General features: G+C 37.1%; 1 long non-coding RNA gene across 1 annotated transcript; it reads left to right on the forward strand.

Moving 5' to 3' along the window:
• Positions 1-6: 6 nt before the first annotated feature.
• Positions 7-4,753, forward strand: LOC122140095. Its single transcript, XR_006156808.1, has 3 exons — positions 7-409; positions 4,112-4,183; positions 4,650-4,753. It is a non-coding gene; the product is annotated as an uncharacterized LOC122140095 (long non-coding RNA).
• The last annotated feature ends 1,370 nt before the right edge of the window (positions 4,754-6,123 follow it).

The following is a 6,123-nucleotide window of genomic DNA, read 5'->3' on the forward strand; positions in this document are numbered from 1 at the left end:
CCTAGGTGCACCCGCAGCAGAGGACGCAAAAGACAGGCCCCGGGCAAGGACCTCTGCGCCTCCGGTCTTCGAGATCTCCACGCGGAACCGCTTTGCTCCCCTCCGCGAGATGGTGATGGTGACGCTGTAATTGTCGGAGATTCCATCGTCTGGCATGTCCGTGGTAAGTTAGCTGAAGGTAAAGTGCACACTGTTTTTGTGGTGCTCGTGTTCTCAATGCGCAGATATCCACAATCCTGAAGGGCGATGAGAGCATTGGCGCAGTCGTGCTGGTAACAATACCAAGTTGTGGCAGACGGAAACACTGAAGAGCAACTTCAGGAGCCTGATCGAGACGCGACGACTGATCGCCCGCGACGATGATCATCATGTCAGGATCGCTTCCCATGTATCGACATGGACAAGAAAGGTTCAGTAGACTTTTTTCATTAAACAAGTGGTTATTGTCATGGTGTAAAGAACAGAAACTGCTTTGAAATTACTTGTTAATAATTGGACATTTTTCTGGGAGCGTCCTAGGCTTTTTCGTGCTCATGGCCTGCACCCCAGCAGAGTCGGCGCGAAACTCCTGTCAATCAACATCTCCAGGACACTACGCTCCATATGACTAGTAAGTCAAATCTCAAATAATTGCTATCTGTTCCTTGAATAGTGAGGTCAAAAAATAAATGTAATGCAGGGTCTAGAAAAAATCTGACTGTGAATAAACCAGAAAAATGCAAAGTAAATGAACAAAAACTATTTTTAAAGTGTGGGCTCCAAAACATTAGATCACTCACACCTAAAGCAGTTATTGTAAATGAAATGATCACAGATAATAGATTTGATGTACTCTGCTTGACTGAGACCTGGCTTAAACCAAATGATTATATTGGTCTAAATGAGTCCACTCCACTGAGCTACTGTTATAAGCATGAGCCCTGTCAGAATGGTCGTGGTGGCGGTGTAGCAACGATATATAGAGATATTCTCAATGTTACTCAGAAAACAGGATACAGGTTTAACTCATTAAAAATACTTCTGCTTAAAGTTACACTATCAGATATGCAAAAGAGATCTCTCCTGTCCTTTGTTCTGGCTACTGTGTATAGACTGCCAGGGCCATATACAGATTTCCTAAAAGAATTTGCAGATTTGCTATTGACATACTATTGATAAAGGTAGATTAAGCACTTATTGTCTGAGATTTTAACATTCACGTTGATAATACCAATGATGCATTAGGTCTAAATAATATGTTTAATTTATATAGCGCCTTTCCCAAGCTCAAAGATGCTGTACAAAAGCACAATAGACACAATAGACAGTCAGTTTGCATAATCATCATACAGTACACAGTCATTTCACAATCAATCAATTAATCAAATTAAGTGGACAGTAGATTTTTCCCAGTCCGGGGATAGACATGATTGCAGTTGCATATTATGGTACAATTATGTACTGGAAGCAGAGATACATAACATAGTGAAAGTAACAACAGAAAAAAGATAGTGTCCATAAGTAACAAACAAAGAATAGTAAATGCAACAAATATACACGGAACGAAAATATTCATAGAGAATTACAGCTGGTAGTTCTTTAGAGTGTCTAAAGAACATGTTATGACTGATAGTATTGGGTAAACTTGGCTGTTCATGATGGAAAATGACCTGCCGCCCATTGAAGATAGATGAAATCTAGGTACAGTAAGAAGTTCACAGCCTGAAGATCGAAATGATCGAGGCGGAATGTAAGGAGACAGTAGATCAGAGAGATAAGGAGAAGCAAGGGTATTGAGTGATCTAAAAATAAGCAGAATAATTTTGTAAGTAATGCGAAATGATACAGGGATCCAATAGAGTTTAAATAAGATATGGGTAATATGAGCAGATGGGTTAATATTCTTGCAGCAGAATTTTTAATATTTTGTAAACGAGAAATAGAGTGCGAAGGGAATCTGGCAAAAAGAGCATTACAGTAGTAGAGGCGTGTTGTAATAAAAGCATGCACTAATGATTCAGCATCTTTTGGAGAAACATAAGATCGAAGTTGGGCTAAACGGCAAAGCTGGAAAAATGAAGCTTTTGATAGTTTACTAATGTAAACATCCAGAGTCAGTAAAGGATCAAGAGTAATGGCTTAATTTCTGACAGTAGCAAATGGAAAAATTGTTGTAGTATCAAGGTTGAAACTAGGAGCATTTATTATATTTTTTTGTTAGTGAAGGGGTGCCAGTAATTAAAATTTCAGTTTTGTTCAAATTCAAATTGAGAAAATTAGAATTTAGCCAGGCCTTTAGCTCATTAACACAGGTAGATAGTGATGTGGTCTGGTGAATAGAATCTGGTGCAGTGTATATCTGAATATCATCATCAGCGAATCAGCTCAAAGGGGAAATATCAATAATCAGTCATAACTAGTTATGATTAATTATAAATATTTAGATCCGCTGTAAGTATTTACATGACCTCTCAGTGTCAACTTTCTGTCAATTCTAAGAATGTTACTTTTCTGTTTAAGGAAAATAACTTTCTTACTGTACAATACTACTCAGAGCATGTAGCTAAAATCTGCATGATTAGGCACTTCAGTTATGAGCAAACAATGAACAACCTCAAGTGTGATACAAATAAGACGTTATTAACTACACAAACACTTAAACTAGTCTAACACACACACACACACACACACACACACACACACACACACACACACACACTCACGCATACAGTTGGCATAGGAAGAGGGGTTAAAAGATAGCAAGCAGACGTTGATTCAACGTCGATTTTTGGTTGTAAAGGTCAGTATCTGTCGTCTATCAAATTTCGATGTTGAATCAACATTCACTATTTGTTAGGAACATCAGAACGTTATTTCGTGTAAAATAAAACATCGATTCAACGTCGAAATCATGTTGACTCATCAACCGACACAGCCGACGCATCCGATCTAAATCATAACGTCTGATATAAGTTGAAACTTGATCAGAGGAATCGGAGATCTGCACGTCCACTCTCACAGAGAGAAAAAGGGTAACTAAATGTATTTTTATTCATTATTTTATATAGCCTATGGCTTGTCTGTCTGCCACTGAATATTATACTTAAAGTCTGAAGTGGAATATGAACGTTTTAAAAACAATGACACAAAACTTGAGTTTTGTCGAATGTTTTAATTTTGTTCTGCAGACATGTGTTCTATCACTGGCAAGCCATGACACACACACACACACACACACACACACACACACACACACACACACACACACACACACACACACACACACACACATAGTCATTTATCACACGCTTTTATCCAAAACGACATACAAATGACGACAATAGAAGCGATCAAAAACAACAAAAGAGCAGTATATGTATGTGCTATGATAAGTCTCGGTGGTTAAACCCAACGCAGTGCAAGTAGCAAGTTTTATATATATATATATATATATATATATATATATATATATATATATATATATATATATATATATATATATATATATATATAACCAGTAGATAGGCTAGAACAGAAAAAGAATAGAGAAAGCTAGGGTTTTTTTTATGAAAACAAGCAGTGAGGAAACGAATTGAGAGTGCAAGTGTTAGCGGGTCATAAACAAGCAGGCTTTGTTATAGGCTAAATAGGGGGTTGAGTGTTCGTAAAAAAAGAAAGAAAAAAAAGCACCAAATCTAAAACTACTTAAACTATAAAACTTACACCTTTTATACTTGTATACTTATTATCACTGTAAAAGTGAAGTTTTTTTCTGACTCACGTGCAGGGGTGGCGTTTTTCACCTGTGAATGGGTCATGGAACTACGAAAAAAAAACTTAAATTGATTATTTAATAATTTAATTAGATTTAAGTTATTTATTGACGAAATCTTTATGTTTAGCCTATGTAAATTCTGCGTGCTTTAATGTGCGCGCGCTGAACATTGGAGTCATCATATTAGAATGAATTCTGAAGGATCATGTGACACTAAAGACTGGAGTAATGATGCTGAAAATCAGCTTTGATCATAGCAATCAAATGACCCTTTGCAAAAACTCACCCTCCTTAAATACTGTTGCTATGTCTGACAAGCCCTGCTGCTCTAACAATACACACCTTGTTTTCACACAGCGACAAACACACCGTGGACCAAAGAGGAAACTGACGACACACAGACAGACAAGACAGAGAAGGTTGCTTCTGGTATGAAACAAGGTTTTTTTTTTTGTTTTTTTTTTTTTTTAAGAAATTCAAACAATAAATACTGTTTTGTGCTGTTTTAATGTGTTGTGACAGATCGCTGTAGCGCCTCAGTTCAAGCAGCACACATGAACCGATGGATTCAAATTTAATTAAAGCACAAAATAAAAGATGTCACACGTCTTTATACAACATTTTTCAAGTTTAAGTCCACCAAAGTTAATCTACTCTCCTTTCCAATTTGTTTGTCGGGCAAGATGGCGGATTCACCTTTACGATTGGTCAGATCACCTGTCAATCAAGCTCACTGTGAACAGTCAATTACATTTTAACATGAATTCACACAGAAAACATCTCATAACCTTGCACTTCTGTTATATGTGATAAAATAAATCATTTTTTGTGTGAAATATGAACTGTTATGCAAATCTTTCTCCTTTTGTTTTCCTGTTTCTCCTCGCGTGTGAAGACTTCAGAAGATGCCAGACCTCACAAAGATTTCAGATGATGGCAACTATAGATGAACATGCAAAGCTGCTAAATAATCCTTATATTGTAATTATTGCCCTAAAACGTAAGTTTGCAGATTTTTAGCCACCTTTGTATGGACCCTTTTCACATTTCTGGGTTTCTCAGCAGCGGAAAGTAGTCCAATTGGGTTAACCTGAAGTGCAGTGAATGGGAGAGTACCACAAATATATTTTTTGCATTCCCATTTGCTCAAATAGCAAAAGAAAAACTCCACGATAATGTTTTCATGACTCTCTAACCACTAGGCCACGACTTCCCCTTCCCCTTAGAAACAATAATTTGTAATTTGATGCAAAGGTGATATAATACAAAGAATAGTGTTATAAATGTTTAATACATTAAAAAAAAAAAAGAAAGAAAAACATTCAAGGATTTACGATGCTGATGACTGTTAAACGTGTCATCACAGTCTTGTGAAAAGGGTCCATTGTTACAGTTTTGGTAATAGTGTTTCCCAAAGGATTTTGTAAGATTGGTGGGTAGACCTTGTTCCCTCTAGAGAGCTTTTCACACTTGAAATGGTTAACCCTGGGTCATCCTAAACCCCAGATAAACGAAATCCTGGGTTATCTGTAATCACGTTTCACACTGCTCATACTTCACGTGGGGTTAACTGTAAATACTGGGCATTCATTAACAGACGTTTCACACTGTACATTCCTAAACCCCGGGTTAACGTTCTTATTTGCATATTTGTGGTGTCACTGTCACTAATTGGACAAACAGCCTGCAACCAGTTTACACGGCTTTTCCTATGTCTTGCCAGTTTTATAACCAAGAGTAAAAAGTGGTGCTGCATACCGCCCCCCCGTAAGAAAATTTAGTACATTTTAAAGTTAAATTCATCTACTGTATCTGGTGGTCTTTGAGAGTTCAACACTGGTTGAATGTAGGGCTGGACAATAATTTATATTATATCAATTTATGTCACAATATATTTCTTAGCTTTTACGGGTTTGGAAAGGCATGGGGGTAAGTGAATAATGACAAAATTTTCATTTTGGGATGGAGTATACAGTAGGTGGACATCCAAAACATTACTTCTACCACCGCTCGTACTGCCGCCGCGGCGTCTGCAAAGTGCATTTGCAGCTTTTGACCGCTGAGTGGTGCTTTAATCACAAGTTTTCAAACAAGCGCATCAAAGCACATTTTCGCAAATAGACGTCAGTTTTGCCTCGCTGATGTGTTACATTTGACGGCGAAGAAAAACACTATAGTTAAAATATTTAATATTCACAGATGAAAGTTTGGTAATTATGAAGTTATGTGCATTTCTTAGAACGAATTCAAGCAGGATAAATGTCAAGCCTGTGCCTGAGCCTGTGCTTATATTTTCTCTAAGCTACACAGTATTACACCATATTTAACATTTGACACATTTAATAGGTGTGCAGTATTATTTATATAAT

Source organism: Cyprinus carpio, chromosome B16 (genome assembly GCF_018340385.1).
Source record: "Cyprinus carpio isolate SPL01 chromosome B16, ASM1834038v1, whole genome shotgun sequence".
In the NCBI taxonomy this organism is placed as follows: domain Eukaryota; kingdom Metazoa; phylum Chordata; class Actinopteri; order Cypriniformes; family Cyprinidae; genus Cyprinus; species Cyprinus carpio.